The sequence below is a fragment of the Oryctolagus cuniculus genome, chromosome 19 (assembly GCF_051225735.1).
Source record: "Oryctolagus cuniculus isolate XC-2025 breed Fujian yellow rabbit chromosome 19, ASM5122573v1, whole genome shotgun sequence".
Lineage (NCBI taxonomy): Eukaryota > Metazoa > Chordata > Mammalia > Lagomorpha > Leporidae > Oryctolagus > Oryctolagus cuniculus.
This window is the reverse complement of record NC_142885.1, coordinates 21094131-21117380: the sequence shown is the minus strand read 5'-3', so window position 1 is coordinate 21117380 and position 23250 is coordinate 21094131. Positions and strand designations below refer to the sequence as shown.

The 23250-nt window shown below is 55.1% G+C and overlaps 1 long non-coding RNA gene across 1 annotated transcript; it reads right to left on the bottom strand.

The window, feature by feature from the left end:
• Positions 1 to 4762: 4762 nt before the first annotated feature.
• LOC149120402 (uncharacterized) lies at positions 4763 to 22946 on the bottom strand. The gene is made up of 3 exons (XR_016226194.1): positions 22191 to 22946; positions 6227 to 6296; positions 4763 to 5320 (listed from the first exon to the last, which is right to left on the bottom strand). It is a non-coding gene; the product is annotated as an uncharacterized LOC149120402 (long non-coding RNA).
• Positions 22947 to 23250: the final 304 nt, after the last annotated feature.

Below are 23250 nucleotides of genomic sequence, written 5' to 3'. Positions count from 1 at the left end.
AAAGGCAGGAAGCTGGCCTGGCTGGCATTATCAGTGCCTATTTTCATCAGCTGAGAGTTTAAAGCAAGTTCATCTTCAACGATTTCACTCTGGAGGCATCTCGTGTAGAAATGTGTCATAATTTGTTCTTGGGTACCCATTTAATTTTTCAGTACAAGCAAAGGCAAACATACCTGCTCACTGTCATACATACAACCAAACATCTCTGACTATTCAAAGAAAATTCACCTTCTGATTTTCATCATGGAAGCATCTTTGATAAGTGGCACTTAGTATAAATCCTCTATAAATCATGCAAAACAGACCCATGATGCCTGAATTTGATAATATTAAAAATCATGGCCATGGCCATCTCTCTGTGAAAACTCTGTTGGGTAAGACTTGCCATCACGGTGCTTCTTTCCTGAGGATGGAGTTGGTCCTGTCTGTGTGGATCATAAGTGTGCATGCTCTGAGCTGTGGTCGCTGTTGTGGCTGTCTTCATTGTCCGGAGAGTCCCCTGTTTGCTGGAGCGTGGCTGCACCGATCCCTGATATCTCTGAAGGGAACAGGGTTCCTTTCTTCACGTTCACCAGTTCCTTTTCTCAGGCAGCAGTGCCCAGCTGGCCCAATTTTACCCTCTTCCACTTCATCCTCCTGTTCTGGAACCACACTTTCACCTTGGACAAAGAAAGGAAACACACGAAGCAAAACAGAACATTAAATTCAAGTGCTTTCTCCTTTTGGTCTGCCTAGGAGAACCAGATTCTCAAAGGCTTACACGAAGACACCATGGAAGAGGAGTAAATATAAAAATAATCCCACCCTGAGTTTAATCAGGTTGCATGTTCGTGATAATAATTTATAAACATTCACAAGATGCACACAAATGATTACCTTTCATATTTAACAACAAAGGGAATTCATTGTAGTATTACCTCCCAGTTTTTGCTTTGTGGATTTAAAAATTAAAAATCACAATAATAAAGAGAAGTAGACAAGAAAGGGATTATCATTCAAGATGTCTCCAAGGTATTTGGTTCTGCTCTTGCATGATAAACCTGTGATGGGACCTATGTGGATACGTAGCCAGGAGCTTCAATAGGTTGAATGTTATGTGAATGTTCATCTTAACACACTAATGTGAAAAAAAAATGTTTCCCAAGGTTGTATCAGTTTAGTTTTCTTATTCATTCCAGGGCATAAAGGTTCAAGTTCACCCAAATCTTTGCCGGCATTTGCATTTACCAGGTTCAACTTTTTTTTTTTACAACACAATGACAATAAATGTTACCTTACTGTGCTTTTATCTTGCCTTTCCTGTTTTCTAATGGAGTCAAGTATCTTTGAAGAGTTTAGGATCCAGAGTTGGTGTCCATGTCCCATGTTGGAGCACCAGGAGTCCTGGCTGCTCTGTGTCCAATTCACTCCCTGCTGCTGCACCTGGGAAGTGCTGCTATTTGGGGAGTGAGCCAGTGTATGGAAGGCCTCTCTCTCTCATTTCTCATAGATAAATTAACTTTGTTTTTTAAAAAAATAATGGCCCACTGTAGTGCTTCTATGAAATACCTCCATGTATCTGATATGAATTCTTTTTAAATTATGGACTTTAAAATGTCTGAGTCCTAATTTAATACCTTCAGTTGTATGGAAGCTACTATCTTCTCAGTTTGTGCCCTCCCCTTTTTCTTGGAGTATTTGTTGATGATCAGAAGCTCTTAATGTATTTATATTTACACACTGTTTCTTTAATGGTTAGAGCTATTGAAGGATACTCTCTGCTGAGGCCACAAATGTATTCTACATCTTCAAAGAGTTTAAGGTTTGCGTTTCAAATTGAACCTGTCAAACCAGGAAGTATTGATTTTAGTATACAGAGGAAAGCAAATGCTTCCATTTATTCTGTGTGAATAACAAGTTATTCTTGGGGCTGGTGCTGTGGTGCAGTGTGTTAACGCCCTGGCCTGAAGCACCAGCATCCCATATGGTGCCAGTTCGAGACCTGGCTGCTCCACTTCTGATCCAGCTCTCTGCTGTGGCCTGCAAAAGCAGTAGAAGATGGCCCAAGTCCTTGGGCCCCTGTACCCATGGAGAAGATTGGGAAGAAGCTCCTGGCTCCTGGCTCCTGGCTTTGAATCAGTGCAGCTCCAGCCATTGCAGCCAACTGGGAAGTGAACCAGTGGATGGAAGACCTTTCTCTCTCTCTCTCTCTCTCTCTCCCTCCCCTCTCTCTGTGTAACTCTTTCAAATAAGTAAATATTTAAAAAGAACAAGTTGTTCTAGGTAGCTTTTTACAAAAGTCACCATTTTCTCAGTGATCACTGTTTCAATTCCATCATCAATAAAGCTTCCATGTAGAAAGTGGCTTCAAAAAGCTCACAGAAAATGGAATTAAATGATAACTTCTTGTGTTCCAAGAGGTTTCTGAGGGTTTTTTTTTTCAAGATTTATTTTATTTATTTGAAAGTTATGCTAATGGAGACAGAGAGAGAAAAACAGAGAAAGAGAAAAATCTTCCATCTGTTGGTTCACTCCCCCAAACAGTCAGATGAGCCCACAACCACATCTGGGTCTCCCATGTGGGTGGCAGGGAGTAAGTACTCAGGGCATTGTCTGCTGCTCTCCCAGGTGCATTAGAAGGGAGTTGAATCTGAAGCAGAGCAGCCAGAACTCAGACTGGTGCTCCACATGGCATGCTGGTGTTACAAACAGAGGCTCAATGCCCTGCACAACAGCACTGGCCCCATCCATGAGCTTTTCAAGGCCCCTCCTATGCACAGCTTTCTGCTCTACTCTGTTCTGTCCCTGGGTCAGTTTTTACCTGTGAGAACATCATATTTTCATTCTTGCTGTAATTTTATACCAGATCTTTGTATCTGATAGGGACAGGTCTGCTTCACCACCAAATATATTTCATTCTTTACACCAAATATATTTTGAATGTTCTGCATTTTCATATTTGAAATAATCTCAATTTCTGTGAATACACAGTGCCAATGGGAATGTGATGAGAAATAACTCAAATTTCCAAAGACATATTTATATCTGTAACCTTCAAATCACATGATTCATAAAAGTTAGTATAAATTCCTTAGACATTTACACAATTCAATACTGAAATTGAGATGATTCTTAACTAGGGATTGTCACTGATTTCACTGCTGGGCTCAATTAACATCATGTGTCATTTATTACCTATCTATACACTAGTCCATTTGACAAAAATAATACAATATAGTAAAAATTTTATTTAAAGTTCAGTGGTGAGGGGCCAGCACTATGGCATAGCATGTAAAGCCGCCACCTGAAGTGCCAACATCCCACATGGGTGCCAGTTCAAGTCCTGGTCACTCCACTTACAATTCAGCTCTCTGCTATGGCCTGAGAAAGAAGTGAAAGATGGCCCAAGTTGTTGGGCCCTGCACCCATGTGGGAGACCCAGAAGAAGATCCAGACTCCTGGCTTTAGATTTGCTCAGCCCTGGCCATTGCTGCCATTTGGGGAGTGAAATAGCGGATGGAAGACCTCTCTCTCTCTCTCTCTCTCTCTCTCTCTCTCTTCCTCTTTCTCTCTCTCTCTGCCTCTGTCTCTCTGTAACTCTCTGCCTTTCAAATAAATAAATCTTTAAAAAATATTTGATGAGAACTGATATATTATTACTGCTTAGTAATCATAAGGATCACTACATGCATCATTTTACAGCATATGTGCTACATGTGCTTTATTTCTAATACACTTTCCCCTCATGTTGTGAATATTATTTCTGTGTTATAAATGAGACAATTGAGGTAAAGTTTACATGAACATGACACAGATGGAAACTCTAACCCCAGGATTTAAACACCTATGTCTTTATCTGGCTCCAGAATTGGAGATTGTTTGTTTGTTTGTTTGTTTTATTCGAATTCTATCTCAAACTCCTGTTTATAGAGCATTCAGGATAAGAAGGTAAAGTACAGGATTGTGAAATGTGTGAGCACCATCCATATGGTGACTCTCATTCACGTAATTCCTCTACTTGCTGTGACTGGGTTGGTAAATGGGGCGCTATTTTACTGCCCTGTACTTTAGGTAATTACACTACTCAACCTAATCACTGTGTGAGCTTGACAGTGCAGGTTGCATTAGATTTGTTGCACATGAGCTGGGTACTACTCTTGGCTTCACTTCTGAGTTTTTGTGTGAATTTGGGAAAACCACACTTTTCTGTGTCTCAATTTTCATATTTGTGATATTGGAATAATGAGGCTTTCAAGATTCTCCATAGGGATATTTTCTCCATTGACCATTCCAGATGGGGAAAAAAAAAAACACATAAGTCATCATCATAATCACTGTCACCAAGACTGAAATGTTCATGCAAAATAATCTTGACAGGAAACAAAAAATGGGAGGAATAGAGTTATTGAAATCCATGCTTATGTACTTCTCTAGGAGAGGAGGTACAGTAATTCTGTAACACCAGCATCCATCTGTCATGTGAAATTTCACATGAGAAAATTCTAAGAAGAAGGTACGTATTTTAGGAATACCACTTTGTATTTAAGAGAAAGTATGTCTGTTGGTTTTCTTTCTCACCATATGATATTTTACCATTTAATTTTAAAATATTATTTGTTTTTATTCATTTGAAAGGCAGAATGAGACAGTGAGAGTGAAAGAGATTATCTTCCATCTATTGGTTCACTCCCCATAATCACAGGAGCCAGGAGTGGGCCATACCATTGTCAAGAGCCAAGAACTCCACCTAGGTCTCCCACCTAGGTGGTAGGGACCCAAGTAATTCATCTATCATCTGATGCCTCCCAGGGTGAGCATTAGCAGGAAGTTGTATAGGAAGTGGAGGTGTTACTGGAATCCAGACACTTTTCACTACATGGACATCCCAAATAATGGCTTAACAGGTGCATCACAACAAATGATTTCCATTTTAATTTTTAAAATAGACATCATAGTGGAAAATAAGAGCCATGTACCTATAAATAGTAATACACATTTACACATATAAATATATGCATATACATTTATATACACATATTTATATGGGGAAAACCTTTGATGATTTTATAGTAATTGTAATGCCTTATATACTATTTTCTTTGAGAGTTTCACTGCATATTTCATACCAAAATTCCACAAATTTAGTAATGGAACAAAAAAGACAACAGATACATAATGGACACATCTTGTAGAAAATGGAAGGACAAGTACAGAACTCCAAAAGTCAACACATTTCCATTACCATTCAAATATACTAAGAAGATTGGAGTGAGTTGAAATAAGAGGAAGATTTGGGGGAGACATGTTTCTTTATCTTCATCTCAAGATGAGCAAACACAATCTGAAAAAATAATTCCAGATTATAAATATTTCTATTAAAATAGTGTCATCATGGTAGACTTATACATAAAAATTTTTATAGTTCAAGTTAGTATCACTGTATTAATCCAGCTTCATTGACTGGAATGAAAAAAATTATTTTTCTACTTTTGTTTTGATGGCAGCTGAAGTATGAAGTGTCTTCAAACTGTTTAGGGAAAGTGTGTGTTTTGAAAAAATTATTCACTGTGTTCAAAACTTTTTGCACCAAGATGAACTTTTAATTTTGTTTTCCACTTTTTGAAAATCCTTTGTATATTCATCCAAATGCCTAAGACTTCAGCTTTTCAAAATAAGTATTCTAATGATTTTTAGTGAAAATATACAAGCATGGTCAAGTCACTGTTTCTCAAACAGCTCTTGTGCTGACTGTTGATGTACAATGTAATACTTTATCCATTTTAGTTTTTTTTGTTGTTCTAGTACCATTGGTTGAACTCTGTAATTAACACACAATTATTCTTAGGTGTTTAAATTTTAACTGAAAAGTGATCCCTGTTAGGAATTTGGAAAACATTATGCTGAGTGAAATAAGCCAATCCCAAAGGGACAAATACCACTTGTTCTCCTTGATAGGTGACAACTAACTGAGCACCAAAAAGGAAACCTGTTAAAGTGAAATGAACACTATGAGAAACAGTGACTTGATCAGCCCTCACCCTGACTGTTGATGAGCAACTTGATATGTTATCCCTCTTAGTATTTTTTTTTGTTTCTTCTACTTAATACTTTTGGTTGAATACTGTAATCAATACACAATTCTTCTTAAGTGCTGAAACTTAACTGAAAAGTGATCACTGTTAAATATAAGAGTGGGAATAAGAGAGGGAAGAGATGTGCAATTCGGGACATGCTCAAGCTGACTTACCTCAAACGGTAGAGTTAGAAACATATGCAGGTGCTTGGTATAATTGGAGCTATTTTATTTATTACTTTACCTGGACACAAAGACAAATAAAACTATAGGTAAAATTCAATTTCACAAAATTGCCTTAAAATAAAAAAAATTTGAAGAGGAAATAGATTCTTCAATTCATCAGTGGTTATCCAAAATATTATTCTATTTATGGAAACTATCTCTAACTTATAATAGATCCCATGTGTATATGACCAGATATGACACATTAAAAGGCTACGAGGTACCAAAATATTCAGGCACTTTGTTAGCAGGAGCTACATCACTGGAATGTTCAAAATCTGAAGCTAAGAAAATGTATCGATGTTTATATTCATAAAACAAGGATGAAAAATGACTTAGGTAATCATAAAACTGATTCAGAGAATGGTATCTTACACCCAAGTAAAGCGTTTTGTCAAATTTCATTGTGTTCACTCAATGGCAGTAGCCAACATTTTAAATGATGCTGAGATTTATTTTTATTGGGAAGGCTAAAACTTAAGGTTTCAATAGGGGCACCGGTTTGAGTCCTGGCTGCTCCACTTCCAATCCAGCTCTCTGCTGTGGCCTAGGAAAGCAGTAGGAGACAGCTCAAGTCCTTGGGCCCCTGCACCCACGTGGGAGACCTGGAGGAGGCTCCTGGCTCCTGGCTTCGATATACTTCCAGTGTTGTGATAAAAGCCAATGTTTTCAAGCACAGAGGGAAAAGGGGTAATGAACAAAACATGTTTTTTTTTTTTTTTTCAGTTTAAGAGTAGAAATCAGCTTACAGGGTGTCAACATAATGGCCTCCATTCATAGTTACTATTAAATAAAGATTAAATGTTAAATATTTAGCATCAAATTTCTAATCTGAAGGAAAACTTATATATTGTCATATCTTGCACTTAATGGTTTTCCTTTTCAAATATTTTAGAGACTTACACAGAACTGGAAAATATTCCCATTTTTATTTACATTCTTCCTTTCATTTATTGATGGCTTTCAACAATAAAGCATCTTCATTTCGAAGCGTTCTTACCCCAAAATTAATCTACTACTCCAAGAAATAGATTCTATAGTTTTGAGACTTTTAAATTGTTCAACATTATCCTTAATCTTTGAGATGCAACAGAGTATTTTTTTCTACTCTAAAGAAAATACTAAAATACACAACTCTAACACAGAAATGAATAGTAAAACATAATGATGGAATATCTAGGAAAAATTACAATATGATGCACAATCAGTTTGAGTAAGATGTAACTTAGAGTTTAACTTTCAGTTTATTAAGTGCACTGTGTACCTGTCATTCTACAATGCCAGGCATATAGACAAACACTGTTCCACAACAAATGTTTTATGAGTTGGTAGCTATAAATAAAATATTTGCCATTCTACAAAAATCTAATATAATGTAACATCTAATAAAATTCATGTCCCCAAATCATGTCCTGTTTTGGATTAAGTTCTGATTTTTAGGAAATACATACTTATATTCACTAATTTGAAAGAACATACTTAAAATATATATTGTATATCCCCCACCAAAAAAAACTAGCATTACACCAATTAATCAATTTTAGTTATTTTAACTGAAAGCGGGCAGTTTATACCCTGTTCCCACACTGCTTGGAGAACAATCAAATGCATTGGAAGCCAAGCAATTGACACTATTTATAGACATTCTCAGAACCACCTACTTTGTGTTGATTGTTTTAAGCACCACTGTAAACTTTCGATTTTTAAGAGTCCCTTTGAAGATGTAGCAGACGTTGGCTTGCTAATCATGCTGGAAATCATAGTGGGTTCAAAGTTACAAAAATGTCAACACATATAAATTAGTATTAAACTTGGTTATTTTCAATTGTCAATAAACTATAATGAAGGCCTAAAGTCCATAAATATTTGTTTCTGAACCCCTAAGCTTCTATGATTTGTACGTGTGTGCATTCATGTGTGTTTGTGAAAGGGAAATGCATATAAACGCGTACTGGGAAATGTTACACATTGTACTTTTAGCATCATTACTATGGATACAGATGTGAGGTTTGTAAATATTTGGGTGCTTTTCAATATTTCTAGTGATTCAAATGCTGTTAGAATTTAGCATGGTCATTAACACTACATGTACAGTTCGGTGTTAGATTCAGGAGTTCAGACTTTACCATAGTTGTATGCATCATGTTCACTCTCCACTATAACTAGACAGTGATTATAAACTTTATGACCAAATGCACATGATCTCCCCAATGCATGATCTGCATTTTACTTAACACAATTTCAATTTTCCAGAGTTCAGAAATCAACTTTATTATAGGTTTTAGAAATATTAGAGGGAGCAGGGGCAGGCCCTGGAGGGCATGGAGGGAAGTGGGGTCCCACACTGAAGGGAGGCTAGGGGAGCAGGGTCAGGCCCTGGAGGGCGAGGATGGGAGAAGGGCCCAGGCCCTGGAGGGCAAGTGTGGGAGTGGGGCCGGATCCTGGAGGGCGAGGAGGGAAGTGGGGTTCCACACTGGAGGGCAACAAGGGGAGCAGGGTCCAGCCTGAGAGGGCGAGGAGGGGAGCTGGGCCCAGGCCCTGGAGGGCAAGGAAGCCAGAGGGTCAGGCCCTGAGGGCAGGGAAGGGAGGGGAGACTGGTGCAGGATGGTGAGGAGGGGAGCAGGGCCTGGCCCTGGAGGGCAAGGAGGGGAGCAGGGTAGGCCCTGGAAGGTGGCAGGGGGAGCAGGGCCTGGCCCTGGGTGGTGGCAAGAGATGCAGGGCCTGGTCCTGGAAGGAGAGGAGGGGAGCAGGGCTCAGCCCTGGAGAACAAAGAGGGGACCAGGGTCCTACACTGGAAGGCAGCTGGGGCAGAAGGGCCAGGCACTGGAGGGCAAGGAGGGGAGTGGGGCCCGGCCCTGGAAGGCAGCGAGAGGTGGGGGGCCTGGACCTGGAGGTTGAGGAAGGGAGTGGGGTCAAGCCTGGGAGGGCAACAGGAACAGGGCCAGACCCTGGAAGGTAGTGAGATCAGGGCCCTGGCCATGGAGGACACAAAGGTGAGCAGGGCCAGGCCTTGGAGGGTGAGGTGGGGAGTGGGGTCAGGCCCTGGTTGGTAGCAAGGGGATCCAGGCAAGGAAATGGAAGGCAGTGAGTGGAGCAGTGTAAGGCCCTGGAGGGCATGGAGGAAAGCAGGGTCAGGCCCAGTAGGGCAGCGAGCGGAGTGGGGCAAGGCCATGCAGGGTGAGGAGGTGAGCAAAGCCCAGCCCTGGGGGGTGAGGAAGGCAGCAGGGTCAGGCTCTGGAGGGTGCAGAGGGGAGTGGGGCAGGGCCATGGAGGTTGAGGAGGGAAGGAAGGTCTGCCCATGGAGGTCTGTAGGGGAGTGGGGCCCAGCCCTGGAGGCAAGGAGGTGAGCTGGGCCTGGACCTGGATGGCGAGGAGGGCACCGAGGCCTGGCCCTGGAGGGCATGGAAGGGAGCTGGGCCCAGGCCATGGAGGGCGAGGAGGGGATCAGGGTCAATCCCTGGAGGGCGAGGAGGGGAGCAGGGCCCAGGCCCTGGAAGGTGAGGAGGTGAGCAGGGCCTGTCCCTGGAGGGAAAGGAGGGGAGCAGAGTAGGCCCTGGACAGCGGCAGGAGGAGCAGGGCCTGGCCCTGTAAGGCAGCAAGAGATGCGAGGCCTGGCCCTGGAAGGAGAGGAGGGGAACGGGGCCCATGCCCTGGAGGACAGCAATGCCCGTTCAAGAGGGGCATGGGGCCTGGCCCTTCAGAGCAAGGAGCAAGGAGGGTAGCAGGGCTCGGCCCTAGAGGGTGAGTAGGGGACCACGGTCCTGCACGGGAAGGCAGCTGGGGGAGAAGGGCCCGGCACTAGAGGGCAAGGAGGGCAGCAGGACCCGGCCCTGGAGGGTGGCAGGGGGAACAGGGCCTGCCCTGGATGACAGCAAGAGGTGCAGGGCCTGGACCTGGAAGGCAAGGAAGGGGGGGGGGGTCCATGCCCTGGAAGGTGAGGAGGGGAGCAGAGCCTGGCACTGGAGGGTGAGGAGGAGAGCAGGGTCCAATCCCTAGAGGTTGAGGAGGGGAATGGGGCCTGGCCCTGGAGGGCAAGGAGTTGAGGAGGGCCCAGCCCTGGAGGGCGAGGAGGGGAGAGGGGCCAGGCCCTAGAGTGTGGCAAGGGGAACGGGGCCAGGCCCTGGAAGGCAGTGAGGGGAGCGGGGTAAGGCCCTGGAGGGCGGGGAGTGGAGTGGGGTCAGGCCCTGGAGGGCAGTGAGTGGAGTGGGCCAGGGCCATGGAAGGCAAGGAAAGGAGTGGGGCCAGGCCCTGCAGGATGAGGAGGGGAGCAGGGCCTGGCCCTGGAGGGTGAGGAGGGAATGGGGCCAGGCCGTGGAGGGTGAGGAGGGCCATGGGGCTCAGGCCCTGGAGGGTGAGGAGGGCCGTGGGGCTCAGGCCCTGGAGGGTGAGGAGGGCCATGGGGCTCAGGCCCTGGAGGGTGAGGAGGGCCTTGGGGCTCAGGCCCTGGATGCTAAGGAGAGAATGGGGCACAGGCCCTGATGGACTAGGAGGGAGGCAGGGCCCATGCCTGGGAGGCAGTGATGGCAGTGCCCAAGAGGAGTGGGGCCTGACCCTGGAGGGTGAGGAGGGGAAGGGGACCTAGCCCAGGATTATAAGGAGGGCTGCAGGGCCCTGGAGGGCAAAGAGGGGAGCAGGGCTGGGCCCTGAAGCGTGAGTAGGGGAGCAAGGCCCAACCCTGGTGGGCATCAAGGTGAGCAGGCCCAGGCCCTGGAGGGCAAGGAGGCGAGCAGGGCCTGGCCCTGGAGGGTGAGGCGGGGAGCGTGGTCCTGCCCTGGAGAGTGGCAGGTTGAGCAGGGGCCGGCCCTGGAGGGCGGCAAGAGGAGCAAGGCCTGGCCCTAGAGGGCAACATGGGGAGCGAGGTCCATGCCCTGATTGGCAGCGATGCCTGTTTATGAGGCCTGGGCTCTGTTCCCCTCTTCACCCTCCAGGGCCAGGCCCTTCTCTCCTCAGGAACAGCCATCACTGCCCTCCAGGGCATGGGCCCTGCTCCCCTCACTGCCTTCCAGGGTCTGACCCTGCTCTCCTCCTTGCACTCCAGGGCCAACCCTGCTGCCTTCCTCACCCTCCAGGGCTAGGCCCCGCTCACATGTACACCCTCCAGGACCTGGGCCCACTCCCCATGATGCCCACCAGGGTCGGGCCTCGCTCTGCTACTCAGGCTCCAGGGCCCAGCCCTGCTCCCCTCCTCACCCTCCAGGGCCAGCTCTGCATCCCTTCTACCATCCCAGGCTAGGCCCCCCTCCCCTCCTCGCCCTCCAGGGTCAGGCCCCACTCCCCTCTGGCACGGCCATCACTGCCCTCCAGGGCATGGGCTCTGCTCCCCTCCTCGCCCTCCAGGGCCTGAGCCCCGCTGCCCTCCTCACCCTCCTTGCCATCCATGCTTGCTCCCCTGCTTGCCATCCATGGTGCTGTCCCCTCCATTCGTTGCCCATCAGAGCTTGACCCCACTCCCATCCACACTCTCCAGGGCCTGACCCCGCTCCCCTCACTGCCTTCCAGGGCCTCACCCAGAAATCCTCGCCACCAACCAGGGTCTGACCCTGTTCCCCTATTCACCCTCCAAGGCCTGGCCCTACTCACCTCCATGCCCTCCATGGACTAGGACCCACTCACCTCACTGCCTTCCAGGGACTGGCCCTATTCCCCTCGCCACCCTCTAGGGCCTGACCCCGTTCCCTCCCTCGTTCCCCAGGGCTGGACCATGCTCCTCTCCTTGCCCTCCAAGGCCTGGGGTCCAGTGCCCGCCTCACCCTCCAGAGCCTGGGGCCTGGTGCCCTCCTCACCCTCCAGGGCCAGGCCATGTTACCCTCAGGCATGGCCATCACTGCCATCCAGGACATGGTCCCTGCTCCCCACTTTGCCCTCCAAGGCCAGGCCGCTCCTCTTGCCTGCCAACAGGGCAGAGCCCTGCTCCCCCACTACCCTACAGTGCAGGACCCCAGTCCCTTCCTTGCACTCCAGGGCTGCACCTTGCTCCCCAACTCACCCTCTAGGGCCTAGACCCAGCTCCCCTCCTTGCCCTCCAGGGCCACGCCCTGCTCACCTCCATGCACTCCAGGGCCTGGGCCTCATTCCCTCCGCACGCTCCAGGGCCTGACTCTGCTCCCCTCCTTGACCCCCAAGACCTGGCCATGCTCACCTACATACCCTCCATGGACTGAGCCCCGATCCCCTCACTGTCTTCCAGGGCCTGACCCTGCTCGCCTCTTTGCTCTCCAGGATGTGGCCCTTCTCACATCCATGCCCTCCATGGCCTGGGCCCCGTTCCTTCCTAGCTCTCCAGAACCTGGTCTCAGTTCCCTCCTCACCCTCCAGGACTGGACCCTACTCCTCTCCTCACCTCCAGGGCCTGGGTCCCACTCCCCTCCCTTACCTTCCAGGGCCTGGCCCAGATCCCCTCACCACCAACCAGGGCCTGACCCTGCTCCCCTCCTCACCCTCAAGGACCTGGCAATGACACATCCATGCCCTCTATGGCCTGGCCCTGTTCCCTACTCACCCTCCAGGGCCTGGGCCCTGATCCTCTCGCCACCCTCCAGGGCCAGGCCCTGCCCCCTCCTTGCACTCCAGGGCTGGGCCCCCTCCACTAATCACACCCAAGGACCAGGCACTGCTCCCCTCCTCACCATCCTAGGCAAGGCCCCACTCCACTTCTTGCCCTCATGGCTCAGGCAATTTCCCCTCCTTGCCCTCCAGGGCTTGGCCCCCATCCCCTCTCACCCTAAAGGGCAGGGCCACACTCCCCTCATCACCCTCCAGGGCCTGACCCCAGCTCCCTTCTACGCCCTCCAGGACCAGGCCTCACTCCCCTCCTCACCCTCAACAGCCTGTATCTAGCTCCCCTCCTCGCCCTCCAGGGCTTGGCCCCCATCCCCTCTCACCCTAAAAGGCAGGGCCACACTCCCCTCATCATCCTCCAGGGCCTGACCCCAGCTCCCTTCTATGCCCTCCAGGACCAGGCCTCACTTCCCTCCTCGCCCTCAACAGCCTGTATCTAGCTCCCCTCCTCGCCCTTCAGGGCTGGGCTATGCTCCCCTCCTCACAGTCCAGGGCCGGGCCCCACTCACCTCAGGAACATCACTGCCCTCCAGGGCATTGGTCCCGCTCCTCTCCTCGCCCTCCACGGTCAGTCCCCGCACCTACTGCCACCCTCCAGGGCCAGGCCCAGCTGCCCTTGCTGCCCACCAGGGCCAGGCCCTGCTCCCCTCCTAGGCCTCCAGGGCCTGGCCACGCTCACCTTGATGCCCACAAGAGTCAGACCTGGCTCCCCTACTTATGCTCCAGGGCCCGGCCCTGCTCCCCTCTTCACCCTCCAGGGCCAGGCCCTACTCCCCTCCTCACCATCCTGGGCCAGGCCCCACTCCCCCCTCCTCCTCCAGGGCCTGGGACCTGATCCCCTCGCCGCCCTCTAGGGCAAGGCCCTGCCCTCTCCTTGTCCTCCAGGACCGGCCCCCCTCCCCTAATCGCCCTCATGGACCAGGCCCTGATCTCCTCCTCACCATCCTGAGCCAGGCCCCCCTCTTCTCCTTGCCCTCATGTGCCAGGCCAAATTCCCCTCCTTGCCCTCCATGGCCCTGCCCTGTTCCTTCCTCGCCCTCCAGGGCCTGGCCCTGCTCCCCTCCTCACCATCCAGGGCCAGGCCCTGCTCCCACACTCACCCTCTAGGACCTGGGGCCTGAACCCTGCTCACCCTCCAGGGCCTGGCCCTGCTCCCCTCCTCGCCTTCCAGGGCCTGGGAACTGCTGCCTTCCTCACCCTCCAAGGCAAGGAGGGGAGCGGGTCTCATATCCTGGAGGGCATGATGGCTGTGCCTGAGGGGAGTAGTTCCTGACCCTGGAGGGCGAGGAGGGGAGCAAGGCCAGAACTTGGAGGGCGAGGAGGGGAGCGGAGTCAGGCCCTGGTTGGTGGCAAGTGGAACAGTCCATGAACTGGAAGTGGAGAGAGAATGGGGCACAGGCCCTGGAGAACAAGAAGGGGAGCAGGCCCATGTCCTGGAGGGCAGTGATGGCCGTGCCTGAGGGGAGTGGGGCCTGACCCTGGAGGGCGAGGTGGGGAGGGGGGCCTAGCTTAGGATTTTAAGGAGGGGTGCGGGGCCTGGCCCTGCAGGGCAAAGAGGGGAGCAGGGCTGGGCCATGGAATATGAGAGGGGAGCGAGGCCAGACTCTGTGGGCATCAAGGGGAGCAGGCATAGACCCTGGAGAGTGAGCAGGGGAGCAAGGCCTGGCCCTGGAGGGTGAGGAGGGGAGCAGGGCCCATGCCCTGGAGGGCAGTGATGGACATACCTGAGAGAGTGGGGCCAAGCCCTGGACTGTGAGGAGGGGAGCAGGGCCCAGCCCTGAAGGGTAGGAGGGGAGTTGTGCCCAGGCCATGGAGGGCGAGGAGGGGAGCAGGTCCTGGTTTGGAGGGCGTGGAGGGGAGATGGGTTAGGCCCTGGAGGGTGAGGAGGGCAGCTGGGCCTTGCCCTGGAGGGTGAGGACTGGAGCAATGCCTGGCCCTGGAGGGCGATGAGGGGTCATGCCCAGGCCCTGGAGGGCAAGGATGGGAGCAGGGCCTGACCCTGTAGGGTGAGGAGGGGTGCTGGGCCCAATCCTAGAGAGCTTTGAGGGGAGCATGGCCCAGCCCCTTAGGGCAAGGAGGGGATGGGGCCCAGGCCCTGGAGGGTGAGGAGAAGAGCGAGGCCCATACCCTGGAGGGCGATGTTGGCTGTTCCTGAGGGGAGAAGGTTCTGGTCCTGGAGGACGAGGAGGGAACTGGGCCCAGGCTCTGGAGGGCTAGGAAGAAACGGGGCCAGGCCATGGAGGGCATGGATGTGAGCAGGGCCAGGCCCTGAAAGGCGAGGAAGGGAACGGGGTCAGGCCCTCTAGGGCAAGGATGGGAGTGGGGGCAGGTCCTGGAGGCTACAGAGGGGAACAGGGCCAGGTCCTGGAAAGCAATGAGGGGACTGGGGCCCAGACCGATGATGGCATGGATGTGAGCAGGCCAGGTCCTAGAAGGTGAGGTGGGGAGCAGGGCCTATGCTCTGGAGGGCAGTGATGCCCTTCCTGAGGGGAGTGGGCCCTAGCCTGGAAGGCAGTGAGGGGAGCGAGACCGAGGCCCTGGAGGGTGAGGAGGGGAACAGGGCCCCGGCCCAAGAGGGCAAGGAGGGGAGCAAGGCCTGACCCTGTAGGGTGATGAGGGGAGCTGGCCCAGCCCAGAAGGTTAAGGAAGGGAGCTGGGCCTGGACCTGAAGGGCAAGTTGGGGAGCAGGACACAGGTCCTGGAGGGTGAGGAGGGGAGCGGGGTCAGGCCCTGGAGGGTGGTGAGGGGAACAGGGCGAGGCCCTGGAAGGCAGTGAGAGGAGCGGGACCCAGGTCCAGGAGGGTGAGGAGGGGAGCAGGGTCAGGTCCTTGAGGGCGAGGAGGGTAGAGGGGGCAGGCCCTGGAGGCTGGCAAGAGGAACTGGGCCAGGCCCTGGAAGGCAGTGAGGGGAGTGGAACCCAGGCCCTATGGGCCAGAAGGGGAGTGGTGTCCTGCACTGGAGGGAAGCAGGGTCAGAAGGGTCCAGCCCTGGAAAGCTGCTAGAGGAGCAAAGCCAGGCCCTGGAGGGTGAGGTGGGGAGCGGGGCCCACACCCTGAAGGGCAGTGACGCCATTCCTGAGGTGAGTGGTGCCTAGCCCTGGAAGGCAGTCTGGGGAGCAGGACCCAGGTCCTACAGGGTGAGGAAGGGAGCGGGGTCAGGCCCTGGAGGGTGGCGAGGGGAATGGGGATAGGCCCTGGAAGGCAGTGAGGGGATCAGGGCCCAGTCCAATGAGGGCATGGAGGTGAGCAGGGCCAGCCCTGGAGAGCAAGGAAGGGAGTGGGGTCAGGTCCTGGAGGGTGAGGAGGAAAGCGGGGTCCCAGGTCCTGGAGGCTGAGGAGGGGAGCGGGTTCAGGTCCTGGAGGGTGAGGAGAGGAGAGGGGTCAGGCCCTGGAGGGTGGTGAGGGGAACAGCCCCAGGCCCTGGAAGGCAGTGAGGGGAGCGGGACCCAGGTCCTGGAGGGCAAGCAGGGGAACAGTGTCCTATACTTGAGGGCAGCATGGGGAGCAGGGTCCGGCACTTGAAAGTGGCAAAAGGAGTGGAGCCTGGCCCTGGAGGGTGAGGTGGGGATCAGGGCCCAGGCCCTTAAGGTCAGTGATGCCCTTCCTAAGGGGAGTGGGCCCTAGCCCTGGAAGACAGTGCAGAGAGCGAGACCGAGGCCCTGGAGTGTGAGGAGGGGAGCAGGGCCCAGTCCCAAGAGGGCAAGGAGGGGAGCGGGTCCCAGGCCCTGGAGGTCAAGGAGGGGATCGGGGCCTGGTCCTGGAGGGCGAGGAGGGGAGTGGGGCCCATGACCTGGAGGGCAGTGATGGCCATTCCTGAGGGGCGTGGGGCCTGGCGCTGGACTGTGAGGAGGGGAGCAGAGCCCAGCCCTGAAGGGCTAGGGGGGGTGTTGGGCCCAGGCCATGGAGGTTGAAAGGAGTGGGTCCTGGTTTGGAGGGCGTGGAGGGGAGTTGGGTCATACCCTGTAGGGTGAGGAGGGGAGCAGGGCCTGGCCCTGGAGGGCGATGAGGGGTCGTGCCCAGGCCCTGGAGGGCAAGGATGGGAGCAGGGCCTGACCCTGTAGGGTGAGGAGGGGTGCTGGGCCCAGCCCTAGAGGGTGTTGAGGGGAGTGTGGCCCAGCCCCTTAGGGCAAGGAGGGGATGGGGCCCAGGCCCTGGAGGGTGAGGAGGGGAGGCTGGCCTGGCCCTGGTATGCAGCATGGGGAGTGGGGCCCAGGCCCTGAAGGCGTGGAAGGGAGCAGGGCCCAGCACTGGAGGGCTAGGAGGGGAGCAAGGCCCTTCCCTGGAAGGCAGGGAGGGTAGCAGGGTCCAGGCCCTAGAGGATGAGGAGGGGAGCAGTGCCTGGACCTCTTGGCCAAAGAGGGGAGTGGAGTCCTGACTGGAGGGCAGCGGGGGAAGTAGGGCCCTGCCCTGGTGGGCCAAGAGGAGCAGGCCTGGCCCTGGAGGGTGAGGAGGGTTGTGGGGCCCATGCCCTGGAGGTTAGTGTTGGCTGTTCCTGAGGGGAGAAGTGCCTGGCCCTGGAGGGTGAGGAGGGCAGCAGGGCCTAGGCCTGGAGGTGAGGAGGGGAGAAGGTTCCAGTCCTGTAGGGTGAGAAGGGGGCAGGGACTGGCACTTGCAAGGGGATCAGGTCCCAGGCCCTGGAGGCAGAGGTGGGGAGGAGGGCCTGGCCCAGCATGGTGAGGAGAGGAGTAGGGTCTAGCCCTGGGGGGCAAGGAGGGAGGAAAGCATGGCCCTGGTGGGCAGCAAGGGGAACACAGCCCAGGCCCTGGTGGGCAAGGAAGTGAGAAGGGTAAGGCCCTGGAGCACAACGAGGGGAGCAGGCCTGCACTGGAGGGCGGCAGGGAGAGTAGGGCCCTGCCTTGGCTGCGGAAAGAGGAGCGGGCCTGGCCCTGGAGGGTGAGGAGAGGAGCAGGGTCAGGCCCTGGAGCATGAGGAGGGGGCAGTGCCTGGCCCTTGAGGGCCGCGAGGGGATCAGGTCCCAGGCCCTGGAGGGGGAAGTGGGGAGGAGGGCCTGGCCCAGGACGGTAAGGAGGGCAGTAGGGCGTAGCCCTGGAGGCCTAGGAGGGGAGTGGGGCATGGCCCTGGTGAGCAGCAAAGGGAGCATGGCCCAGGCCTGGTGGGCAAGGAAGTGAGAAGAGTAAGCCCCTGGAGTGTGGCGAGGGGAGCAGGACAGGGCCATGGACAGCATAGAGGGAAGTGAGGTCCTGCACTGGAGGGCAACAAGGGGAACAGGGCCCAGGCCCTGGAGGGCGAGAATGGTAGGAGGGCCTGACCCTCTAGGATGAGGAGGGGAGTTGGGCCTGGACGTGGAGGGCCAGGAAGGGACCATAGCCAAGGCCCTGGAGGGCTAGGTGGGGAGCAGTGTCCAGCACTGGAGGGTGGTAAGGGGAACGGGGCCAGGCCCTGGAAGGCAGTGAGGGGATCAAGGCCCAGTCCATGGAGGGTATGGAGTTGAGCAGGGCCAGGCCTTGGAGGGCACGGATTGGAGTGGGGCCCAGGCCCTGTTTTGCAAGGAGGGGAGGAGGGCTCAGGTCCTGGAGGGCAAGCAGGGGAGCAGTGCCCGGTGCTGGAGGGCCAGGAGGGGAGCAGTGTCCAGCTCCAGAGGGGGGCTAGGGAAGCGGGGCCTGGCCCTGGAAGGCAAGGAGGGGAGCAAGGTCCAAGCCCTAGAGGGCGAGGAAGGGGTCAGGGCCCGGCCCTCGAGGGCAAGGAGGGAAGGTGCCTCCTGCACTGGAGGGCAGTGGAGAGAGCGGGGCCTGCCCTGGTGGGCAGGAAAGGAGCAGGGCCCAGGCCCTGGAGGGCAAGGAAGTGAGCAGGGTCAGGCTCTGGAGGGCCACGAGGGGAGCAGGGCAGGGCCATGGTGGGCATAGAGGGAAGCAGGGTCCCGCACTGGAGGGAAATTAGGGGAGCGGAGTCTGGCCCTGGAGGGTGAGGTTGGGAGCAGGGCCTGACCCTGGAGGGCGAGGAGAGGAACGGGGTCCAGGAGCTAGAGGGCGAGGAGGGGAGCAGGGCCGACCCTCTTGGGCAAGAAGGGGAGTGGGATCTTGCACTGGAGTGGGGCAGGGGGAGTAGGGCCTTGCCCTGGAGGGCAGCAGGGGGAGTAGGGCCCTGCCCTGGAGGGCAGCAGGAGAAGCAGGCCTGCCCCTGGAGGTGAGGAGGAGAGCAGGGCCCATGCCCTGGAGGGCAGTGTTGGCTGTTCCTGAGGGGAGAAGGTCCTGGCCATGGAGGGTGAGGAGGGCAGCAGGGCCTAGGGGAGGAGGGGAAGAGGGTCCGGTCTTCGAGGGCGAGGAGGGAACTGGGTCCAGTCTCTGGAGGGCTAGGAAGGAACAGGGCCCAGGCCATGGAGGGCATGGATGTGAGCAGGGCCAGGTCTTGGAGGTCAAGGAGGGGAGACGGGTCAGGTCCTGAAGGGCGAGGAGGGGAGTGTTGTCAGGAACTGGAGGGTGAGGAGGGGTGAGGGGGCAGACCCTGGAGGCTGGCGAAGGGAACTGGGCCAGGCCCTGGAAGGCAGTGAAGGGAGCGGATCCCAGGTCCTGGATGGGAAGGAGGGGAGCTTGGTCAGGCCCTGGAGGCTCACAAGGGGAACAGGGCCAGCCCATGGAAGGCAGTGAGGGGAGCGGGGGCAGGCCCTGGAGGCTGGCAAGGGGAATGGGGTCAGGCCCTGGAAGGCAGTGAGGGGAGCGGGACCCAGGTCCTGGAGGGCAAGGAGGGAAGCAGGGTCCTGCACTGGATGGCGGCAGGGGAAGCAGGTCCAGCTCTGGAGGGTGGCAAGGGGAGCGGAGCCTGACCCTGGAGGGCAAGGTGGGGAGCGGGACTCATGCCCTGGAGGGCAGTGATGCCCTTCCTGAGGGGAGTGGACCCTAGCCCTGGAAGGCAGTGAGGGGAGTGAGACCCAGGCCCTGGAGGGCGAGGAGGGGAGCAAGGCCTGACCCTGTAGGGTGATGAGGGGAGCTGGCCCAGCCCTGGAGGTCAAGGAAGGGAGCGGGGCCTGGGCCTGGAGGGCGAGGATTGGAGCGGGGGGGCCCATGCCCTGGAGGGCAAGGAGGGAAACTGGGCCCAGGCCCTGGAGGGTGAGGATTGGAGCGGGGCCCATGCCCTGGAGGGCAAGGAGGGAAACTGGGCCCAGGCCCTGGAGGGCGAGGAGGGGAGCGGGTCAGGTCCTGGAGGGCAAGGAGGGGAGCGGGGTCCTGCACTGGAGGGCGAGAAGGGGAGCAGGTGAGGTCCTGGAGGGCGGCAAGGAAAGCAGGGCAGGGCCCTGGAGGGCGAAGAGGGGAGCAAGGCAGGGCCCTGGACAGCGAGTAGGGGATCTGGGACTAGGCCCTGGAGGGCAAGGAGGGGAGCAGGGCAGGGCTGAGGAGGTGAGGAGGGTACGGGGCCCAGGCCCTGGAGGCTGCGGTGGTGAGCTGGGCCAGGCCTTCAAGGGCAAGGAGGGGAGCTGGGCCCAGGCCCTAGAGAGCGAGGAGGGGAGCAGGGCCGGGCCCTGGAGGGCAAGGAGGGGAGCAGGGTCCTGCACTGGAGGGCAGTGTGGGGAACGGGGCCCAGGTCCTGGAAGGCAACAGGTGAGCTGGGCCCGGCCCTGGAGGTGAGAGATCTGAGCCTAGATCACGGTTCACTTATTTTAGACTGGGCCTCCATCTTGTTATTTGGGCCTGATAGCCACCCTCTAGGCCAGACACCACTCCCCTCCTCACTCACCAGGGCCTGGGCCCTGCTCCCTTCAGCTCCTTCCAGGGCCAAACCCAGCTCCCCTCCTTGCCCTAAAGGGCCTTGGCCTGCTCCTCTGCTTGCCCTCCAGGGACTGGGCCCTGCTCCCCTCCTTGCCTTCCAGGGCCAGAAAATGCTCTCCTACGGTGCAGGCCTCCTCGCCCTCCAGGTCCAGACCCTGCTCCCCTCCTCACACTCCAGGGCCTGGGCCTTGCTCCTCTGCTCGCTCTCAAGGGGCTTGGCCCCACTCCCCTTCTGCCATCCAGGGAATGGGCCCCGTTCGTGTCATCACCCTCCAGGCTGGACCCCGCTCCCTTCCTCGCTATCCAGAGCCTGGGCCCCGCTCCCCTCCTCCCTCTCCAGGGACGGCACCACTCCCACCTCACACTCCAGGGCCGGTGCCGTGCTCCCCTCACCGCCCTCCAGGGCTGGGCCCTTCTCCCCTCTTTGCCCTCCAGGGAGTGGGCCCCACTTCCTTTCTAGCCCTCCAGGGCCTGTGCCATGGTCCTTTGCTCGCCCTCCAGGCACTGGGTCCTGCTCCCCTCCTTGCCCTCCAGAGCCCAGCCGGGATCCCCTCCTCACCCTCCAGGGCCTGGGCCCTATTTCCTCCTCACCCTCCAAGGCCTGGGCCCTGTTCCCTCCTCGCCCTCCAGGGCCATACCCTGCTCCCCTTCTCACCCTCCAGGGCCATACCCTGCTCCCCTCCTCACCCTCCAGGAAATGGGACCCACTCCCTTCATCACCCTCCAGGGACTGGACCCCGCTCCCCTCCTCACCCTCCAGCGCCAAACTCTGCTCCTCCTCTAGCCTTCCAGGGACTGGGCCCCGCTCCCCTTGCCACCCTCCAGTGCTGGACCCTGCTCCCCTCCTCGCTCTCCAGGGATGGGTGCCACTCCCCACCTCGCACTCCAGGGCCTGTGCCCTGCTCCCCTAGCCACCCTCCAGGGCTATACCAGCCGCCACTCGCTGCCCTCCATGGCCAGACCCCACTCCATCCTCGCCCTGCAGGGCCTGGGCCCTGCCCCACTTCTCTCCCTTCTGGGAGAGACCCCACTCCCCTCCTGGCCCTCAAGGGCCTGGTCCCTGCTCCCCCATCACCCTCCTGGGAGTGGGCCCTGCTCCCCTTGCAGCCCTCCAGGATCAGACCCTGCTCCCCTCCTCACTCTCCAGGGCCTGGGCCCTGCTCCACTCCTCGCCTTCTTGCCAAGCTCTGCTGCACTACTCACCCTTCAGGGCCTGGCCCCACTCCCCTCCTCACCCTCCAGGGTCTGGGTCCAGCTCCCTTCATCGCCTTCCAGGGCCAGACCCCACTGCCCTCCTTGCCCTCCAGGCACTGGGCCCAGCTCCCATCCTCCCCCTCCAGAGCCGGACTCAGCTCTGCTCCTCATTCTCTGGGCAAAACCCTGCTCCCCTCTGGCCCTCCAGGGCCTGGGCACACTCCCCTCCTTGCCCTCCAGGGCCTGGCCCTGCTCCCCTCTGGCCCTCCAGGGCCTGGGCCCCACTCCCCTCCTTGCAATCCAGGGGCAGACTCTGCTCCCCTCCTCAGTCTCCAGGGCCTGGGCCCTGCTCTATTCATGACCTCCAGGTCCGAAGCCCGCTCCCCTCCTCGCCCTCCAAGTCCTGGGGCTTGCTCCCCTCCTTGCCCTTTTTCCTTTTACCTGCTCTGACTCCCCATACTGAAGGCCTCGATGAACGCCCATGCAAATACAGCCTGTTCAGGCTGCACTGCTTCACTCTGCAATCTGTTCATCAGGAACTCCATGCAGTCACTGCCACAATTCTCCTGCTTCTTAAAGTTGTTCTGACCCACAGCTGATTTTAATTTCCTCCCACTCTACCTCTTAATGAGCTCTACCCTCTTCCCGCCAGCCCTACAGCCCACTACTCTCCTAAGATAGAGAATCTGCAACAATCTTGCCTCACTGCCAGCCATTCACATCCTGTCTTCCTACCAGGTGTGAGAAGAGCAATTTTCAACTAAAAAAAATTATATCCCTCTTTTTTTGTTGTTGTTTTTGACAGGCAGAGTGGACAGTGAGAGAGAGAGACAGAGAGAAAGGTTTTCCTTTGCCGTTGGTTCACCCTCCAATGGCCGCCACGGCCGGCGCACCGCGCTGATCCGATGGCAGGAGCCAGGTGCTTCTCCTGGTCTCTCATGGGGTGCAGGGCCCAAGCACCTGGGCCATCCTCCACTGCACTCCCGGGCCACAGCAGAGAGCTGGCCTGGAAGAGGGGCAACCGGGACAGAATCCGGCGCCCCAACCGGGACTAGAACCCAGTGTGCCGGCGCCGCAAGGTGGAGGATTAGCCTAGTGAGCCGCGGCGCCGGCTGAATTATATCCCTCTTAAAACCTATCACTATTCACGAAATCTATCGATTCAGATGTAAGCAATTATTTTATTTCGCTCTCAACCATTCAGAGAACATACAGATGTATGCACATATGACATTCCTGATGGATGTATCTAAAAATAAATTTCTATTTAATATTAACCTATGAAAACAGATCATAACAATATGCTCCTGAATTATTTGGAAACAGAGTCACTAAGTAGTTTCTATACAAGTGTTACCTATTAAATCTCCTTTTTATAATTTCTTTCAGTGCTAGTTGCTTATAGCATTCATAAAAGTATATAATCTTGTGGCCAGCACTGTGATGTAGCAGGTAAACACATCACCTGCAGTACTGGCATCCCATACGGGTGCTGGTTTGA